Source organism: Schistocerca cancellata, chromosome 9 (assembly GCF_023864275.1).
Source record: "Schistocerca cancellata isolate TAMUIC-IGC-003103 chromosome 9, iqSchCanc2.1, whole genome shotgun sequence".
Taxonomy (NCBI): Eukaryota; Metazoa; Arthropoda; class Insecta; order Orthoptera; family Acrididae; genus Schistocerca; species Schistocerca cancellata.
The window spans coordinates 163,935,481-163,958,589 of record NC_064634.1 but is presented as its reverse complement, the minus strand read 5'-3'; positions in this window follow the sequence as shown (position 1 = coordinate 163,958,589).

The following is a 23,109-nucleotide window of genomic DNA, read 5'->3' as shown; positions in this document are numbered from 1 at the left end:
AAAATTACAATCAGAAAGCACCCTCTAAATATCAAGTTACAATTATTCAGAGGCAGACCCTCGGGCTGAGAAGCTTCCGTCCCCTTTCATCACGGCCGTAGTCACGACCGCTCACAACGACCTCTGAAAAACTACACTGGTGCAAATCTGCAACACACCAGATTACTTTAAACTAAAAATTTTAACAACTCGCACTAACACATTAACTATGCACCCAGTAAGAGGGATGGAAATGGTAGAAACCCTCACACTAAGAAATTATTTGCCACCAAAGGTACAATTCGTTTTTAAAAGGGCTCTTATAATGGAAGGGTGGCAACTTTATAAAAATGACTATTTAAATAAAACCCAAGAAATTCAGATTTACATAAAGTGTACAACATGCTCTACATTACACATATACCGCCTCGCAAGATGATAGGCAAGATAAAAACATATTTCAGGAATTCGGCCTTTACTTTAATTCTATAAATTCGTTGACACCGAATCCGACAAACATGACAGAGGCAGCTATTAACGTACGGCAGATTGTCGGGAGGGGGGGGGGGGGGGTTACTAAACAACCCGAACTGCAGATTGCTCTAAACCTCCCCAACTCCACAAGGGAAAAACGGACCACCCAATTCACAAATAACTACCTCAACGCGGGTGGGCAAATGGAGAAGAATGGTGGGACGACCCCAAAATAAAGCGGCTGATGACCTCACCAAGAAAACAAGTAGAATTAAACAAGTAAATGAAACAAGATATCTCAAACCACTTAACATCTAATAAACTGCGATATCTGGCGAAGACCTGGCGCAGCTCCCCCAACGCTCTCCCTGAACCGTCCGCTGCCAGCCGCTTCAACGGACGCAGGAAGGCGCGCCGATCTCCCGTCTCAAGGCGTCGCAGCTCGCCACAGCCAGCTCGATGTCGTGATTTCGCTCCTGTTGCTCTCGTGTCGGCCACGAAGTCACTACCCCTTTATCTACGGCGCTGCCCACTGGACTCACGTGGGGACCTCACATGCGCCGACGTTCAAGGCGGACACTTCATGTCGCGACCGACCAACCGATCGATCCAACCGCAAATGACAGTTGCCCGAGCAACTCGAGCAGACTGGCGGCCTAACGCGCAGACTCAGATGCAGGAAATCAGCCCCGACCGGGCGACCACTAGCTGAGTTCTGTTACTGGCGGAGTGGCAAGACTCTCATTTTCTGGCTTTAAAGTTGATCCAAAGGACAGACATACTAGCACTCCGACGACAGACAAACTGCCGCACACATGCAAACGAGAGACAGACCAGCAACTGGCGACGCGAGACTGACCTAGCCTCACTCCGACTGACTAACTTTTTTTTTTCTTTGTTGATTTTCAATTCCCCCCAAAGGGGGCGGGCTGGCAGCAGCTTAGTACGCTACTCTACAGCCTACAGACTTTTTTAAAAAAAAGGAAGAAGAAAGAAACAAGGAAAACAGGCGACAAAATGCTGACTTAAAGTGTAAAAAGGCGTAAAAATGCGGAAAGTTAAAACAGAAAGCAAAAGGGGGTTGGCAATGTTGATAAAATACACAGGAATCAGACAAGTAACATAGTAGACACACAGTTAAAAAACAGGGCGACAGTCTGGTTTCTGTTCGCAAGAGATAAAAAATCACACCCAGCGACAGTATCGTGGCTGTTCGCTACACTTCCCAAAAGACACAACACGGAACACTCACTGGATAAACACACAGTGTAAACCACTGCACGAAAATGGTGGCACAAATATGGCACTCCCGAGCCAAAGGCAGATGGGGGGGGGGGGACCTGGAGGAGGGGGAAAACAAGGAGGGAGGAGAGAAAAAAACGAAAAGGGGGGGGAAAGGAGGGAGAGGACTAATAAAGGGGGGAGAAGGGCAGACGTGAGAGGGAATGAGAGGTGGCAGAGGAGGGAAATGTAAAAGGACTCGGGGAAGAGAAGGGGGCAAAGAGAGGGGAGGTGGGGAAGAAAGAGGATGGAAGGGAGGGGAGAGGGAGCCTGGGAAAAGGACAGAGGAGAGGAGGGGGAGTGAGGATCAGATTTGATAGGAGGGATAAATGGAGGGAGAGAGGGCAACATCCGGGAGGGGGAGTTGATGGAAGCCACCTTGGGAAAGGAGATGTAGAGTGTAGAGATGGTGGGTAGGGGGGACACAACGGTGAAGACGGGGCAGGGGGCGGTGATGGGAGAGGAGAGGAGCAACCAGGGGGTGAGGGGGGTTCAAGGCGGCGGGAGGTGTAGAGGATGCGGATATGTTCAAGGAATAGGAGCAGACGGGGGAAAGGAATGAGATCATAGAGGATCCGCGTGGGGGATGGGAGACGTATACGGAAGGCGAGGTGGAGTGCAAGACGTTCAAGGATCTGGAGGGACTTATAGAATTTGGGGGGGGGGGAGATTGACTAACTGACGCTGGCGAGCTTATAGCGCCCCTTAAACGCACGTAACAGGCAACCTTTTCCCTTCTCCACCAGAGGGAGACACCAAAGCTGCGACTGCCACAGCGGCGCCATCGCCAGAAACGAGGGCGACTGCTTCACACTACGCGCTGCGGCGCACTCTTCAAAACAGCAAATTTTACCACAGCTCACTGTGATGGGCGCAATAAATAGAAACCAAACTTTTAATTTTCGATGCATCATTAGTTACTCAGTGTTCAGATGTTACCCATGCAAAACCCAGGTTCAGCTGCGCTTAAAGTATGTACGTTTGTGTGTGTGTGACTGTCCTATTAATAATTACTGGTCAGACTATGTTTCAGATTCCATTCTGGGTCTTGAAGGTCCATATTTAACGCTGGGCTTAAAAGTTTAGGGCACTTACATTTACAGCTCATGGGAGGAGTTTACTTCTTATCACAGCACACGACATTCGAACCGTCTTCAAGGTTGTGGCCGTGCCGGTTCGCAACAGCGACGAGCCCCTCGCCGCAGCTCTCATCTACGACCGCCGGCGCATTACACGGCGTTGTTTTAGTATGCAAATGTTTCTGACCCCCCATTACCGGGAGGTCAGCCCCTCTCGCCTGTCGGCAGCTGGTTGAGAACTCGGTTCGCAGGGACTCTGCGGCAAGCGCGAGCCTCGGCCCTGACGCTTGCAATTACGCCCATAGGCGTTCCCGGCGCCGCACCGCATCGCACACGACACCGCCTCCCACGTGCTCATTACGCGTGAGGCGGCGTTTCCACACGCGGTCCGCAGCCGCAGACGGCGATCCCCCGCACTCGCGTCCCTCACCGTACGTACGCGCAGCCCGCCTCCGTCGTGAAATTGGAAATCGCTCTCCGTGCGGTAATTCCTTACGCCCGGCGCCTGACCCCGGCGACATTAATCGCCGCGTCGGAGATTACAGCGCGCCGTAATTCGTCTTTTTTAAACGCTGCGTCGGTCGCTCCGCGCAGGGGTCATTGTTCCCGCCTCATCAGACACGCCGCGCTCGGACAGGTGGGTCGCGGCGCACTTCAAACAGGCGAACGCGTCGTGAGCGGGGGCGTGTCGCATCGCCGCGCTATTGTAACCAAATGACAGAGAGATCAAAAGGCGGCGCGCTGCATCCCTGCACGACATTGCAGATGCATCACGCAATTTTCTCTCCGTTCTCGCTGTGAAATTGAGGTGTTTGCTTTCCACCCCAAATGAACGGGTCGTAAGGGCTCCGTTATCGATGAAATCAAATAAACAGTCGCCTGGGAATTGCCAGTGGAAACTGAAGGTAGTGTTTTCTGACAACTGCATAACAGATGAATTACTGTAATCAGGTACTTTTATTATCAGCGCAGAGGAGGAGAGCACCGCCCCGTGGCCATTGCAGCACATTTGTTGTTTCTAGGATCTGGTGGTAGGTTGCAGCACGCTAAGGTGCCTTGCTAGTAGTCTCATTGTTATTCTGTTACACGAAAACATGCTTTCAGTCACTGTTGGCGCCGAGAAAGTACTGTGTTTATGTCTGGAAGTTACGTTTGATGACTCAGTAGATGAACATGGAAACGAAATTTAAAAAATAACAATTCACTAGACGAATACCGGAAGGCTATTTTATAATAATGCCAACGATATTACCGTTTAGGTTCAAATGGCTCTGAGCTCTATGGGACGTAATATCTGAGGTCATCAGTCCCCTAGAAGTTAGAACTACTTAAACCTAACTAACCTAAGGACATCACACAAATCCATGCCCGAGGCAGGATTCGAACCTGCGACCGTAGCGGTCGCGTGGTTCCAGACTGAAGCGCCTAGAGCCGCTCGGCCACTCCGGCCGGCTTACCGTTTAGGAAGTAAAGTCCAGAGTACACCTTCAAAATTTTAAACGAATGTATCTGTTTGTCTGTGAATACATTGCCTCGCTTCAATATGAATGAATAAAATGTTCTCGGGCTTCCGGCCAAGTCAGCTGATTAAATTTCCATGCACTTTCGACCTAGCTAGGCCATTGTCAAGTCGTAAATGACTGTTAATCCTCGAGAGGAATCCCTAACCGGAAACTACTACGGAAGCGACGACAAGAATAATGAGGAAGAAATCAGAGCTCGTAAAACAGTTATTATTCGAAGAGGCCATTATTAAGTATCTCCTTCCTGAGGTGCCGAAACTACCTACGCTTTACGGGCTGCCAAAGATCCACAAAACGGATTCTCCGTGTTGCCCTTCGTTCCAGGGGGTCACCAACTTACAGACTGGCAGAAATCTGACAAGCCTCCTTACACAGTATATGGATCAGTGTGAGCAGCACTTCGAGAACACCGACGATATTATCAACCAAACTGAACCTCTGCATCTCTAGCAGGGTGATGTAAAAGTTAATTTTTATATAAGCTTACTATTTACTCGCATTACTTTCAAAGACTGTAACAACCTCCTCTCTCAGTTATTTGATCATAAAATTGAGGGTTTGTTTAAGCACACATTGAAATTGTTGTATTTTCTATATGGCGGCTAGTATTTCGGCTAGATGTACGGCATGGGGATAGGAAGTCCGTTAGTTCCATTCATATCCAATCTTTAAATGGAGAAATTCGAAAATATCACTCTGTACACGGTTTCCTGCTAAGCCAAGGTGCTTTTGTCGTTATGTCGACGACACTTTTATCATCTGGCCGATTGGACCAGGAAAGTGGCATTCACGACCATGTTAGATTTACGACGGAAGTAGAGTCAGATGGTGGATTGCGCTTTCATAGTGCCCTCGCTCGCCGGAAAACCAATGGACATGCCAGCCACAGTGTCTACGGGAAACTTACAAACACGGATGGGTATTTGCACGCTCTGAGCCACACCATCCGACAAAAAAAAAAAAAAACAACATCGCGTTCTGAACAGCATCCTTCATCGTGCTGAGGTTGTCTCAGACGCTGGAAGTCTGCCACTAGAACTACGTTATCTCCGAAAAGTCGTTCGGGAAAATGGGTGCAATTACCGCCGTGTATCACTGGCCATTTCTGGTGAGACTAGCTGTAAAATCACCATGAAAGAAGAGAGCAAGAAACTTGCGATTTTGACTTTCTGTGGCATAGTGTCGGGAAGGATCAGCCAGCTCTTGAAGATGCACAACATTTCATGAGAGTTCAGGAGCCCACCAAAAGTACGACACCTCAAGAGGCCTGTGATTCGCGGTCTAGGCCTTGGAACGCCTGTAATGTAGAAGACACCATGTCAGTTCAGCTGTTACTATGTCAGCCAAACAGTACGCACTGTGGAGTAACCCTGGACGGAACATCGGAGTTGCTTACGCCAATGCTGTCCTAAAAATATCTGCAGTGCCGCAACACGCTTTGGAAAATCGACATGCAGTTCTATGCGACGACACATCCGTCGTTATGAGGACGAAGCTATTTTCGGATAGCGTAATATTAGAAGCTATACAAATAGCAACGATGGAGGTTTGCAACTCAGTACAGCATGGGACTCGGCAATCGTCAGCCTGAAGCGAGCGCAACGGACGCGGGAGGAAGACATTGCCACATTTGGCCAGGAAGAAAGCACCTGTGACGTCACTAACAGCAGTTCGACTATTTAACAACGATGCCTCGGCGATACGGCAAGCCTTCATCATTTGACAATGGTCGAGGAGCGCTCGGGTGAAAACTCGTGGTATTTTAACCACCTGATGCGGTCGGAAGCCTCACAAAATTTTGTTATTCATGTTTATCTTATTATGCCCCTCCGGTATGGGTGTATGTGTTGTCTTTAAGGTAAGATAGTTTAAGGTAGATTAAGTAGTGTATAAGCCTAAGGACCGATGACCTCAGCAGTTTGGTCCCACAGTCCTTAACATAAATATCCAATTTGTTTTTGTTATGCCACCACGTTTTCCTTTACACGTTGGGGTGGGTATGAGCTGTGCAAAAAAGACTGGTTTTATTTTTTCAGTCGATGATGCCAAGATTACAGAGGAATGCAATAGGAGAAGGTCATAGCAAGTTTCCTGAAACGACCACAAAATTAGACATTCAAGATGTTCAGTGTTTGATAGCATAAAACTTCGGTGCGGGCAGCATTAGAACTGTACAGTGTATCAAGAACTACAATACAACGGACAATTTCTAGTAGAAATAGGGGCCTACCAAACCTCAGTTGGGTCATTTCAAAGAAGCATTTCGGTAAATATATAAAAACGAAATTGATACGTACATGAAAGATGTGGATGTACAATCACGGCAGGATTCTTATACTTTTCTGTGTCCTTATGGGAACACTCAAATTATCACACAGTTACAACAAAGAAAACAAGATGACTGGAAAAAATTTCTACTGATAATTGTTGGATAGCGACACAGTACTAATCTTCACAGGATGGTCCATTGACAGTGGCCGGGCCAAATATCTCACGAAATAAGCCTCAAACCAAAAAACTACAAAGAACGAAACTCGTCTAGCTTGAAGGGGGAAACTAGATGGCGCTATGGTTGGCCCGCTAGATGGTGCTGCCATAGGTCAAACGGATATCAACTGCGTTTTTTTAAATAGCAACCCCCATCTTTTATTACATATTCGCGTAGTACGTAAAGAAAGGTGAATGTTTTAGTTGGACCACTTTTTCGCTTTGTGATAGATGCCGCCGTAATAGTCACAAACGTATAAGTACGTGGTATCACGTAACATTCCGCCAGTGCGGACGGTATTTGCTTCGTGATACATCGCACGTTGTGATCAAAGTGCCCAACGGGCGTGTGTTATGTATGCTGCTTGGTATCCTGGACGAAATCATCCAAGTGTCCGGACCGTTCGCCGGATAGTTACGTTATTTAAGGAAACAGGAAGTGTTCAGCCACATGTGAAACGTCAACCACGACCTGCAACAAATGATGATGCTCAAGTAGGTGTTTTAGCTCCTGTCGCGGCTAATCCGCACATCAGTAGCAGACAAATTGCGCGAGAATCGGGAATCTCAAAAACGTCGGTGTTGAGAATGCTACATCAACATCGATTGCACCCGTACCATATTTCTATGCACCAGGAATTGCATGGTGACGACTTTGAACGTCGTGTACATTTCTGCCTCTGGGCACAAGAGAAATCACGGGACGATGACAGATTTTTTGCACTCGTTCTATTTAGCGACGAAGCGTCATTCACCAACAGCGGTAACGTAAACCGGCATAAGGTGCGCTATTGGGCAACGGAAAATCCTCGATGGCTGCGACAAGTGGAACTTCAGCGACCTTGGCGGGTTAATGTATAGTGCGGCATTATGGTAGGAAGGATAATTGGCCCCCATTTTATCGATGGCAGTCTATATGGTGCAATGTAGGCTGATTTCCTACGTAATGTTCTTTCGATGTTACTACAAAGTGTTTCACTGCATGACAGAATGGCGATGTGCTTGCAACATGATGGATGTCCGGCACATAGCTCGCGTGCTGTTGAAGCGGTATTGAATAGCATATATCATGACAGGTGGATTGGTCGTCGAAGCACCATACCATGGCCCGCACGTTCACCGGATCTGACGTCCCCGGAGTTCTTTCTGTGGGGAAAGTTGAAGGATATTTGCTATCGTGATCCACAGACAACGCCTGACAACGTGCGTCAGCGCATTGTCAATATAAGTGCGAACATTACGGAAGCCGAACTACTTGTTGTTGTGAGGAATGTTGTTGCACGTATTGTCAAATGCATTGAGGTTGACGGACATCATTTTGAGCATTTATTGCATTAACGTGGTATTTACAGGTAATCTCGGTGTAACAGCATGCGTTCTCAGAAATGATAAGTTCACAAAGGTACATGTATCACATTGGAACAACCGAAATAAAATGTTGAAACATACCTACATTCTGTATTTTAATTTAAAAATTCTATCTGTTACCAAATGCTCGTCTTAAATTGTGAGCCATATGTTTGTGACTATTATAGCGCCATCTATCACAAAGCGCAAAAGTTGTCCAACTAAAACATTCATGTTTCTTTACGTATTACTCGAATATATAATAAAAAATGGGGGCTCCTATTTGAAAAAATAACCAGTTGACATCCGTTTGACCTATGGCAGCGCTATCTAGCGGGCCAACCATAGCGCAATCTGGTTTCCCCTTTCAAGCTAGACAAGTTTCGTTCTTTATAGTTTTTCCGTTAGACGCTTATTTCGTGAGATATTTGGCCCGGTCACGATCAATGGACCGCCGTGTATGTAAATGTAACCTATAAATTCAAGTCTTTCTATAGGTTTCAATACCTCTCGATCTATTTATGATGGATAATAATAATAATAATAATAAAGACAGATGCTGTTCCTATATCATATAGTCTGTGTGGAGACTCCATTGTAGGTAATGACAATACATACGTGAATATCATACAGTAGCACTTACGTGAGATATTGGCCAAATAACTGCAAGCAAACATTGACGGTTTACTTTACTGTTTAATGGTTCTTGTCAATTCAGTACCAAATAATAGACGTAAAATTTTTCAGAAATAGGAAGCCGTAATGTACTCACCAGTTATCACAAATGTGAACGGTAATGTTCTGTTGCATTTAATGTACTTTTAGTGTCGTTGCGAGGCATTCTGTTTAACCAGAAACACTGCAGCAGGAAATTCTAGGTAAGTTTTAGGTGCTACGAATCGTTGCTTTCTCGTTTAATCGTTTTCATTTTGTGCAAAGAATAAATCTACCGTTGTAAATTCTTTGAAACTCACGTTATAGTTCTTACCAATAATTACACTTTATTCATGACCATTTTTCCCAATGTTTTCTCAGTCCATTGAAATTTTAAGTTGTTTGCTTGGGCAGCGACCCTGGACCTGAGTAATGTCATAATGTCACTATAAAATAATGTTGCTATAAAATATGGTTGCTTATTACGTATGTACGCTGAAAGTTAGTTACCTAAATAATCATGAAACAACACACAGCTCTCCATAGTCAATAAACAGACTAACAATCAAACGAGACAAACCAGTGCGATGCTCGTTATTTTCACAGAATAACACATTGAGGTAGGCCACTGTGTACAACGGCAACACTGTCACAGTTAGAACAACAAGCTTCGGTGTGCAACAGATTATGTACAGGGCTATTACAAATGATTGAAGCGATTTCATAAATTCACTGTAGCTCCATTCATTGACATATGGTCACGACACACTACAGATAAGTAGAAAAACTCATAAAGTTTTGTTCGGCTGAAGCCGCACTTCAGGTTTCTGTCGCCAGAGCGCTCGAGAGCGCAGTGAGACAAAATGGCGACAGGAGCCGAGAAAGTGTATGTCGTGCTTGAAATGCACTCACATCAGTCAGTCCTAACAGTGCAACGACACTTCAGGACGAAGTTCAACAAAGTTCCACCAACTGCTAACTCCATTCGGCGATGGTATGCGCAGTTTAAAGCTTCTGGATGCCTCTGTCAGGGGAAATCAACGGGTCGGCCTGCAGTGAGCGAAGAAACGGTTGAACGCGTGCGGGCAAGTTTCACGCATAGTGATGTGTAAGATTCAGTGTTTAAACCTCCTCTACCAAGAAACGTGCCAGGACTGCGAGCTCGCATCAACAATGCTTTCGAACTCATTGATGGGGACATGCTGCGCCGAGTATGTGAGGAACTTGATTATCGGCTTGATGTCTGCCGAATCACTAAAGGGACACATATCGAACATTTGTGAATGCCTAAAAAAACTTTTTGAGTTTTTGTATGTGTGTGCAAAGCATTGTGAAAATATCTCAAATAATAAAGTTATTGTAGAGCTGTGAAATCGCTTCAATCATTTGTAATAACCCTGTATTTATTGTTAGTGGGTCGTGTAACCATAGAAAAATTGTTGGAGAATTTAAAGGACATTGTAATATAGTGAGGTCGGAGTGCTATGGATTTTTATTTGCTCTAATAATTCGACACATAAACGAGTAGTTAACAGAGAGCAAAGTTTTCTAAAGATCGATACTGAATTCACACAAAATTACGCCAATACTGGCATGTGGTGTCATAGCTATATTGTCGAAATTGTGTAGAAATGTTGAGTCTGGCAAAGAAGACTGCAGCAACCAGTCGCAGTTAATAGTGTTATTTATTTACACAAATAGCTCCATTAGAGACTTAGACTCGACAGGCACATCTGCACACAGCTGTTCACGTTTAGATTACACTTGTTGTTGCTTACATTAGTTGGCACGAAAGATTGCGGTGCCTTCTGGGCAGGCAACTGCCATGGTAATACCCGTCAGGCACATCCCCTTTCATTTTGCTTCGGTGATTATCATAAATTTCATTCGCCTTCGGTGTATCTAAATTTTTCCTGATTGATTTTAATCTGATGGACTACTAGGGTTAGGTTGAACTACTGACTCATCTCACAGTACTTGCATTATTTGAGGAGCAGTAGTAGATTTAAACTCGGCTATAGAGTCAGATTTTTGGACGCTTGAGGTGACCATTGCATTAGAGGCAGCTTTAGAATTTTACCCGAGCAGCAGCTAAGAGGAGAATTCAGGAATAGATCAATAGTTAATGCACATGCACCAACACAGGAAAAAGAGGATATAATTAAAGAACAGTTCTACGAAGACTTGGAAAAAGCGTGCTGCGCATTACCTAAATATGACCGATGCTAGTGGTAGGAGATTTTAATGCAAAAATAGTGAGGAATGAACATCCTTTTTGAGTTTTGGGAAAATATTCACTACATGAAGAAAAAAAAGACAACGGGGACTTACTAAGCCAATTCACAGCAAGGAATAATGTGACTATTAAAGGTACTTGCTTCCCACACAAAAGGATCCATCTGGGTACTTGGAAGTCTGCAGCCAATGGAGTAGTCAATCAGATTTACCATAATTTAGTGATTGCACACCACTTCACGTCAGTTACGGATGTACGGAGCTGCAGAGGACCAAACTGTGATTCAGACCACTTTGGGATAAAATCAGTCTTGAGAGAGAAACTAACAAATGGCAACAGAATAGGAAAGATGATGAAATGGAATACAGACCAACTGAACATCCCTGATGAAGTAAAAATATACCAAGTAACACTAAGCAGAAAGTTGAGCAATGAAGAGACCACAGTAGGAGTAGATGAAAGGTGTAACAGATTTGAAAAAGCCATTAAGGATGCTGCAGAGGAAATAATAGGCATAAGAAGGAACAGAAGAAGCCAGGAATGGTTTAATGAATATTGCAGGTCAACAATAGAGGAAAAGAACAGGGCAAGAAAAAAGTTCTACAGAGAGAAACCAGAAATAATGTGGAACAGTATAGATAATTAAGGAGAAGAGCTAACAGACTGTGCAAGAGAAAGAAAAGAGAGTGGAATCAGAAGAAATTTCAAGAACTATAAGTACTAAAGGAACAGAGTGAAATAAGAAAATTCTGTCATGCCATAGGCAAAATGAAGAATAGATTCCAACCAAAAACAGTGGCCTGTTCCAGTAAAGGTGGGAAAATGATAAGGGAGGAAGAACAGATAGTGGGAAGATGGGAAGAGTATTTCAAAGATACACTAAGCACCAGCCTATAAAATGAAGAGACAGCCACACAGGAGGAAAGAGTGGAGCTGCAAGTAGACAATGAAACCAATGAGGCAAGAAAACCAACACTATAAGAGGTCTCGCACGCTGTGCACAAGTCAAAAAACAATCGAACCCCTGGGGAAGACAGCATAATTTGTGAATTAATAAAAACTGGTGGTGAGGCTGTAATAAAGGAACTGCACACATTACTATCAGATATGTGGGAAACAGAAACTATGCCAGATAATTGGAAAATTAGAATAATAATCCCCATTTATAAGAAAGGGGACAGAACAGCATGTGAAAACTATAGAGGTATAACACTCCTAAGTACAGCTTATAAGATCTTCACAAGTATATTAAACGAAAGGATACAGAAGTGTGCAGAAGGCATACTAGGGGAATATCAGTGTGGCTTTCGACCAGACAGAGGAACAAATAATCCAATATTTGTGATAAGACAAATGATGGAAAATTTCTATGAATATGATATTGATCTGCATTTCCTATTCATCGACTTCAAACAAGCCTTTGACAGCATAAATCGGCAAGAACTATACAGAGTACTGAAAGAAATGACAATGACAGAGACAAGAGCAAAAGTAAAGGTCATTAGCAAAACAAGTGAAAGCTTTGACTTTAATAAAGGTGTGAAGCAAGGGGATAGTCTCTCCACTGTCCTATTCAATGTAGCCCTGCATAGTGTAGTAAATAAAATCAACAAAAGAGGCACCATATTTATGAAAACTAGCCAGATATGTGCATACGCTGATGAAATTGCTACAGTAGGAAGAAATACCAATACATTCTTAGAAACATACCGGGCAATGGAAACAGAAGCCTTAAAAATTGGCCTCATAGTAAATGAAAACAAAACAAAATATGTGGTAATGTCACAATCTCAGGCCAGAAGAACCCCTAAAAATCTAAACATCAACGGGAAATGCTTCAATGGAGTGTCGTCTTTTAACTACTTGGGAGCCCTAATAACAAATGATAACACTATTGGAAAGGCTATAAGGGAAAGAATACAAGCAGGAAACAGAGCTTACTTTGCAAATATACAACTTTTCAAAAATAGCCTTGTTACAAGAAAAACTAAACTGCTAATATATAATTCCCTAGTCTGCCCAGTTATCGCATACGGCTCAGAGGTATGGACGCTGACAGAACACGATAAAAATGCACTAAGAATCATTGAGCGGAAAATACTACACAAAATCTATGGGCAAATAAGGAAGGAAGAAGGCTGGAGAATACGCTACAATGCCGAATTACAAGAGTTAATACAAGGCAGGGACATAGTAAAATTTGTGAAACCACAGCGAATACGATGGCTAGGATACTTGGAGAGAATGGTAGATGAGAGAATTCCTAATAAAATGATGAAAGGTATAATCCATTCAGTTAGGTGAAAGGGGAGACCTAGAAGAAGATGAATCGACGAAGTAATAAAGGATGTCACCAGTATGGGAGTCCAGGGGTGGAAAAGAGCAGCAAATAACCGAGAAGTGTGGAGGAAGATTGTTGAAGAAGTTAAGGCTCACCAAGGGCTGTAGCGCTACTGAAGAAGAAGAAGCCAAGTTCTCAGCACCTTCTCATTCCCTTTCTAGTCACTGAAACAGGCCGTGGCACCTGCAGGGCAGTAGTTTATGAGCCATCAATCTGGCAGTCCATCTTGTTCCGCTAGCGGCCAAGCGAGAGGGTGGGAACGCCGTGGCTGACTGCGAAATGACTCTTCTTTAGAAACTGGCAGCGCTGGGCATTCTGGCGCTGGCCTAGCCGCTTTATTAGTGAGTGTGCGTGGTGTACGAGTCTGGTCTCCTTATCCCTTGTGTGGGTCCAGGTAAAGCAGCGTCGGGCTGACGCCCTGCTAATGTGTTTATTGCAAGAACAGCGTACCGTATGAGGTGGGACGACGAATTTCTCCAGGTGTCATGTTCCGTAGATGCCGACGCGGGACACTAAATCGTTTTATGGACGAGACAGAGCTCGTTTTCACTGGGAAGCTTCCCTCCTCTTGTGAAATGCGCCAGCGGTTTGGCTGCAGAACCTTCAGGCGTTGTGTGCTGTTTTTTTTTTTTTTCCTTTTTTCAGAGAACGTGATGTACTGCAGTGCACAGTGCAGTAATTGGTTGAGGAAGACTGGGTCTCCTTGCTAGAAAACATGATTGCCACGGTAACCACTGCTGGGCCATGATAGGTTTATGCTAGAACATCGGGGGTGAACAGTTATTTTTCGGAAGGTGTTGAGCAACAGGAGAGGCAAGGACTTGCTTCTCAACCATCGTGGAGTACAGTCGCTAGAGCTCTTCCGTTTCTACAGAGAGAGCAGTTAGTTATAAACACGTCCGAACACCCAGGCGAATTTTATATTTTCGCGGACATGAGACAATCATTGGCGGAGGTGGGGTCATCTCCTGTACTACGACGCGCCACCGAACCTAGCAGCTTCGGCAGCGCTCGGACGCAGAGGACAGCATCTCGTCTTTCACCGGCTCTATCGGTAATGTTGCACTGCTCCGGCAAATTGAGCAGTTTGTCAATCGTTTTCACAGCCATCTTTTTCTTTTTACAGCACTCTTTTACTCACGGTAGTCTCTCCCAGTGTCCATTGCGTACTTAATTATAATTCGACATGAGGGACAAATAAGTGGTACGATACAGCAGAGGGTGCTTTCCTAGACTGGCATTTTTCCACGCAGAGTAGCCAGTCTCATCTACACGTAATTTCCAGTTAATTTCCCCAACCTGAGTTCGGGTTAATTAAATGTTATACAGTTGGAGTTTCTGTTTATATGTTTGTTTTCTCTTAACCTTGATATTAGTTAATAAATCTCTTTGTGATACCGTAGGTCCTTTTTATCAATTTTTCAATCACAGTCATCCTCATTCCCTATGATGTCATTTACTTTGTTGTAGGTTTAAGGAAATTAAATTAATTTTATGTCAAGTTAGCCACCTCAGGGGTGATCCACTCAGGGGACACCACTTACGAATGTTAGATTTCCTTGCGCTATTGATAAACGTGGCACCTCTTGGGTGTGTGTAGAGCCCAGTGATCACTCCTGTTCCTTATTTATGTAAATAATATGCCCTACAGTACTATGGGTAACACTAAAATATTTGTGTTTGCTGATTACACTTGTTTGGTAGTAAACGATCTTGTGCGCAACATTGGCTAGGTTTTAAATAGTGCAGTTCATGACCTAAGTTCATGGCTTGTACAAAATAAACTAACGCTAAAACACAGTAAGACTCAGTTTCTAACACACAATTAAACAAAACCTGACGTTTTAATTTCACAGAATGGATATATGATTAGGGAAAGCGAACAGTTGAAATTAGATAGTAAGCTGTTGTGGAGAGCCCATGTTCAGGGCCTTGTTCAAAGATTTAATGCTGCCATTTTTACTATTCGAACGGTAGTCTACCTTGCTTACTTTCATTTACTCAAGTCATATGATATTATAATTTGGCGTAAATCTTCCCATTCTAAAAGCATATTTTTTACTAATAAACAGGAGGATCGGGCAATAAGTGGTGTAAGTTCGTGAACCTCTTGTCGACCCCTGCTCACGAGTCTGGGTATTTTGACATTGGCATCTCAATATATATTATATATTCCTAATTGTCAAATCAAAAATGTTCAAATGTGTGTGAAATCTTATGGGACTTCACTGCTAAGGTCAACAGTACCTAAGCTTACACAATACTTAACCTAAATCATCCTAAGGACAAACACACACACCCATGCCCGAGGGAGGACTCGAACCTCCGCCGAGACCAGCCGCACAGTCCATGACTGGAGCGCCCAGACCGCTCGGGTAAACCCGCGCGGCCCTTACTGTCATTAAGAAGTTTTCACTCAGTTAATACTCGGCAGAAATCAGCCCTGTATTTGGATCGGACTTCCTTGTGCAGAAAATTGTGTGGTATACTGCTGCATCCATTTTCAATAAGCTACCATTCTAATTAAAAAATCATAGCAGTAAAACACGCGCTTTCAAATCGAAACTGAAGAGTTTCCTCGCGGGTCACACCCTCTATTCTGTCGAGGAATTCCTTGAAAAATTAAACTGATTCTTGTTGTAGTGTTGACTGCGTTTACTTAAACTTGTGGACTGAATATTTTTAGGGTTCGTAAACATTTATTTTTATCGGTTACTTTATGTTGTAATTTCATGTACTGACACGTTCCATGACCTTGGAGATTTGCTCCTCAGTGTGGTCCTACGGAACTTGACGTGTATATAAATAGAAATAAATAAATAAATAAACATTTTAGTCGTTTGCCTGATGGAGAACTCCCGCCACCATATGCTGGCTTACAGTCGGCTGTTTTCCCCGCTTGTGACGAAAGTTCTTTAAGATGATGGTCCCCTACAGCAGCAAACAATGTGAAAAACGATTGAAAACAATGTAAACAACTCTCTGAGGTATAGCTGTTCAAGTTTTAGATAATTTACGTCGAAATTGCATCGTCGTTATGTTGCAATGCTGACAGCTTCTGTTCACGAAATAATAAAATATGTATGTAAGATACTTTTTTGATATATAAATAAGCCCACATTGTTGACCACCAGACACACACACACACACACACACACACACACACACCAAGTAGTTTTTGCCTTATGAGAAATTTCATATAACTGTAGCGATATCACAGATAAAATGGAGCTTTCTCAGAGCTGTTACGACACACTCTGGCACCGATTTATCTTTTATATCGTCATATTTGGACGCAGTCTTCCGTGAGGAAAAAACTATTAGTCACGTATCCAGTGCTCCATTCCATGCACACACACTAAGTCAACAGTGCAACATAATGACGCAGGAATATCGACATATATAGCCCACAACTAGACAGTTCTCTCTTGAGGAGTTGTTAAAATTGTTTTCATTCACTTTATGTACAAAATAGGCCAGTTAAATAGGCAATTATCACATCTTTTCCTGTTATAGAGCGACAGCACCCCAAAGAACGCCCGCCACAAGCGGGGAAAAACAGCCGACATCCGATGTAAACAACAACAAATGTAACCTAAACGTGGAACAGCCGTCTGAATGTGAACCAATTGGTTGTAAACTTGTAATGACGTTATTTGTTTGAATAAATACGGTTATCAGCAGCGGCTTGTTGCTGTTCTCTTCTTTGCAAGAATTAACTTGTAAATGGTGTTTAGACTGACATGTTGCTTTAAAAGTGCAGAAATGTAACATTTTGTATTTCACTAAACCCAAAAACGTAGTGTCCTATAGCCACTACGTCACTGAACAATGAGTCACAGATCCATTCATTAAACTCGTACAAATACCAATGTCTAATAATTTATGAGAATATGAAATAGAATTGTGACTCAGGCTGAGTCGATGATGTACCAGATGGCAGACTCCGATCCATTAATAGGGTATTGGGCGAAAGCAATTAGTCTACAAATAAGATTGTTTGCAAATCACTTGTATGACGCATCCTGGAGTGTTACGTGTGTGGGGCCTATAACAAGTAGGATTAATAGAATATATTAAACGAATACAAAGAAGGGCGGAACGAATGGTCACAGGACTCACAACAGTGACAGGGAAATTGTGAAAACCCTGAACTTGCTGGCCATGCAAGACAGATTCCAAGTATCCCGTGAAAGTCTACCAGTATCAGTTCTTGAATCTTGGAAAAAACGACCGCCTCCAACGTATCACCCACGCAGGAAACGTGAAGATTAGACTAGACTAATTACAGTGCACATAGAAGTATTTAAAAAGTATTTCTCTGTACGCTCCATACCCGAGTGGATCGGAAGATACCTTAATATGTGGTACAGTGAGAATTGCACTTTGCCATGTGCTTCACATTGTGATGTTGAGTTCGTAGTGAAAAGTAGAAGCAGATAGATGTAGAAAAGTAAATGTGTACACTGAATCTTGAACAGAAACGTAATTAAATCAGCGAATACTACGAGAAAGTGTGATAGGACCGCTGATATCCCTATACATATTAATATATTATTCGATATGGTCAACAGTACTACCAAGTTTGTTTTTGCTGTCTTTGCGTTCTCCATAGAAAAGCAGATCGCTTCGTTACTAGAAAGTAATATTAAAAGACCCCCTGCTAAGCGACATCACGGGAAGTACTCCCTCCCATGCACCACACTGTGGTTTACAAAGAACAGATATGTTTGTAATGAAAAGATATAAAAAAAACGTTCACTTTGCCTCGTGTTATTTGATGAATCTCGAAAATCCCTTAACTACTGACATGACCGCATCTCACAAGTTTTCTCCAAGCTATAAAACAACATGCACAGACAATTATAAGGGAGCCGTCAGTTTAAGTTATGGTTTAAACCACAGTGCTCTCACTCAAAGTGCGTATGAAAAAAATATTGAGGTAAAAGTCTCGATAGCTATACCTGACTGAGAATAGAACCCGAAAATGGTTTTTTGTATTTTAAGCAGTCATCTTTCAGCCGAAACACGATAAGCGATAACCTAAATTTCTATCAAAGGTGTTATCACTGAAGGGCGGACACTCAGTTACATAGTAGACGGGAATGGAAATCAGTTCAGATGGACTAACCTGACATTTTTCTGTAGTTAGCTACTAAAGGAATCCCACGAGGACTTTATCTGATGATAGAGACCCCACTCCTCAATATTAGGAGTCCATGAAGGACAAATGTAGGCCAAAACAGCGAACAAATTGAATTTTATTGTTGCGTAATTTATTACATCAATCCTTTAAAAATACCATCGAAAAGTTTCATAATCGAATTCTGGCTAGAAATATGTTTTAAAAAACTTGTTTGTGTTTCTGCGCCTGCCACGCCTTCTATTTCTATGCTGTGATCCACACTTTCTCTACATAAGAAACTTTTTTTGTGATGTACCAGATAATCGAAACGAACAGCTGATGAATCTAGATGGCTATTAGAAAGATTATCTTTGCTTGTTTCTTTGTTTGCAAAGTGTTTTTTGTACAGTACGTGTTACAAACTTATTCCAGTTTTAGTCTTACATATATCAACATGTTTTGGTTGGAACGTGCACATTCAACGTGCAGTGGACGCACATTCAAAAGAAGTGAGGAAATGTCGATTTACATGTGTAAAAGGTAGAAGAAATTTAAATAACAGCATGACAGATCCCGTGTCTAAGTGTGAAGAACGATTTTTGTCAAAGTCACTGAGTTCATCGAAGAAGAAAATTAGAGGACGAATTCATGCTGTGTACAGTGTCAAAGACGAGTTTTCCACTGAATTTTTAGGTTAATGGACTTTTCAATACTTACCCATATGATTAAAGCTTCATGGGTCAAAGGGCCTAGACTGTATGATGACAGTGACAGAATTGGCAGTGTAGGTACTAACACATTTTGTGTAAACTTTGTAAATATGATGTTCAGTTCAGGACTTATGCTCTTCAGGGCGAGATCTATGAGACGACTACAAGACTGTGCTACGCCATAAGATGGTTAGGTGTACGCAGAGAAGGCACAATTTTGTTTTGTGGCTTGATGAACATGTCTGTACCAGTGACTAGATTCAGTGATTACAACAGAACAGTACTCAGAGCTATTGAAGTTGAGTGAAAGGGGAACATGAAAGCAGCTGCTGAGGAAGCTGTAAACGTTAACAAGGAAGGGGAAGAAGGACACTGTGTGGTGAAGACAGGTCTGTGTGTATCTTGTGGTGAAACCTGGATAAAGAGGGGCCATACACCACTTCATGGTGTATCATCTGTCATTAGTGTGGATACAGGGAAAATCTTAAGACTTCCAAGTAAAGAGAAAATATTGTTCTCTGTGTTGCTCAAGAAAAACAACAACGGCGGTGAAGTAGAAAGGTGGCAACAGAAACAAAAGAAAGTTAGGAGCAAAAATTACCAGGGATCAAGTGGTAGGATGGAAGTAGCTGGGATGAAACTAATGTTCCAGTTGAATATTATGATGTAAGATATGTGAAGTATCTAAGTAATGGTGATTCCAGAGCTTTTAAGACTGTTTTAGACAGCAATCCTTGTGGCTCACAAGCCAAAACTGAAAAACTGGAATGTGTGGGGCATGTTATAAAGCGAATGGGAGGTAGACTTCTCCTACTGAAAAAAAGGAATGGAAGGCATGAAATTACTAGATGGAAAGCCACTGAGAGATGTGAACAGACTAACAGACAAGGAAATCCACACTTTGCAGATATATTATGTAAAAGCTATCATGGATAACGTACATAGTGCGAAAATAATGCAGCAAGCCGTATGGACAATAGTCTTTCACAAACATTCCACTGATGCTCATCGTCAGCACTCCGTTTGTGACGTATCGTGGTGCAAATATCTGCAGGCAGAAGCCAATGGAAAGCCATACACACCCGCCCTCCCCAAACATGTTTTGCCACTTACTGTATTAGACGTTATAAAGTCAACTTTAAGGTGCCTAGCCAATCCTGAACTGCTGAAAAATGTGTACATAGGAAAACACAGAATACAAATGAGAGCTGCAATCACCTTATATTGATGCGTTGTCTAAAACAGTATTTGTGTCCTCAGTTGTTGTGAAGGCACCTGCGTGTGATGCCTGTCTACTATTCAATACTGGAAATGCAAGTAGGATTAAGTGCCTGGAGAGTCCAGGCTTCCACCCGGGTGCGTTCACACTGGAGATACTCAGAAGCATCGATAAAGTGCGGCTGGACAAAGCTCAGCCAGCAAAACAAGAAATGCAAAAGTGGGCTAGGCAAAGGAAGCAAGGAAGGAAATTACTCCAGGAAGACGAGGAAGACAGTAAAGATTATGAATATGGGCTGCATTAGTCACCAGAGGTTTAGCAATATTGTCAAAAATTCAAATAAAACTTTAAATACGAATTGCCGTAAACTGACTTTTTTCAGCTATAATGTACCTTTTCTCGGGATCTATAAAAGTTAACATCTTGAAATTTCGCATAGTTCTTAAGAATAACTTACTGAATAATTATGTACAGCACTTTTCCGCTGTCTCTTCCATCAAAAAAGGTTTCCTTTAGAATTATAGGAAAATAGAGCGGTCCCGAGCCACACAAAACTGAAAGATGAGTTTCACAGCTACTATGACCTTAAACGAAAATCTGTTCCACGCGTTTCATTAGCATCTTACGCAGATGTAAACTGCGAAATTTCAGTTGTGTTGCTTGATTAGTTTGCGAGAAAAGATACATTACACAAACAATGGTAATTATAATTTCAAGTCATAATAAAATGTATGTCGATTCGCATTTTCCAACAATAATTGCACAGAATATCAAGTATTATGTTGTGCATAACAGTCGCAAGTTTTTCTATTCTAGCGTTAATAGTTTTGAGAATATATGTGTTTAAGTATAAGAATGCATTTTGGTTTTAATTTACAATTTATTACTATCCTTTCTATGAATCCTGCTTCATCACTAGACAAATGTTAACTGCGATCTTAGGATCTTCAGTGCTCCCTCGTAAAATCCATTGGAAGAACTGTAATCTGGCAAAGAGGTCTTGCGGCTTCAATAGTTGTACAAAAACAGTACTTGTAAGCAAAGTAAATGCTAGTGCACAACTATCCGCGCTTCTGCCTTCCGTCGCTCGAACTCTTCGCTCATTTCTTCTTTTCTGATCACCTTTTAAACGTCGTAACACTTGCTGCTTTACATATGATGTGTGACTTGTTCCACTTTTCCCACTACCTGTTGCTCCGAACTGCTCCGTGTTTGCAAGCCGCTGGAACAAACTACGGGACAGAAAGGAACTGTTGAGGAAAATGTGGAGTTGGCCGTGTTTGTAACTTGATTGCTATACTACATCCAAACGTCATGATTATCATATGAATGCAGGGTTTCATGGCTCCAAGAAGCAAAAGACCTGAAACTTGTTTTAACGATTCTACAGTTGTACTTTTAAGGGCGTAATAACGATTTTTTTTCTGGAGATGTGGAGCATACTGAAGGATAAATCATGATTCGAAATGTTATACTGCTATTTCCATTGAGTCCTATGCTTCCAGTGGAAGTAATATTTATGGGCAAGGCGACGGGGCCATCTCAGACAACCAACTGCGCATACCGTCAAATGGAAATGACCCCTTACACAATTAAAATTTATTTAAATTGGTCTGACGTTCAGGAGCTGGCCTCTAAAAACGCTATCTTTCAGTATTGTCGACATATTTCGATCAGTATTTGAAGGAAGTAGAAAAACTGGGTATTAGATGTTTTATTGTTATATATTCCTCACTTTGCCTGCATCGTTATTATTCAAGGTCTGAGACATTTTTTGAGCACTCATTCACTGTTTCATAAAGATGTGATTTTAGCGTAGTTTAGTGCTACGGTAAAACTTGCACATTCACTATATCACCTAACGTAACGCTCTGCGTCTGCCGTTCTTTTGGTTTCCCGAGCGCGCATTTAATAACTCTGTAAATTATTTTATACAGCCATGATATTAATAACTATTATCAAACACAACACGTGGTCATATTGCAGCCAATGACTGTTAAACTTAGTTTTATGAAACGGTCGTTCACTGGTTTCCGGAAGATCTCAGTAAGTATATCGTCAACCGATATTATAGCGGGAAAGTGAATTTTTTAGTTTATCGCGGGAACTGTGCGCCGCAAAACATTGGGCAGTACGCCTCCGCACAGATGGTCTTATTTGGAATGTGGCAGGGGCTTTTGGTTAGCTTCGTGCTGCTAACCTGCTATCATGAATTCAGACCGTTATTTTTCACGTAATTCATTTTTCTAGCTCTTGGCAGTAGTTTATTTCGCGTAACATTTCATCGTCTGATTAATTGTATCCGCACACACATATGTAATGCGGAATTACCGACGAGAAGTCTGGAGGGACTGACCGGCCTGTGTAAAAGGATGCGGAAGTGCTGTGTAGTCAATACAGAAGCAGTAACTGTAGAATGGGTCGGCGAGAAGAGCTCAGTGACTTTGAACGTGGACTATTCGTTAGTGTTATTTGAGTAACAACTCAGAGACGTTCAACTATTACAGAGCTTCCCTAATCGACGGTGGGTCATGTGATTGTGGAGTGGGAAAGCAAAGGAACAACCACAGGTAAATCAACAACAGCCAGACATCACGTGTTTACGAAAAGGGACCTAAGAGTGTTGTGGGGCGTGGTTTTTCAAGAAAATACGT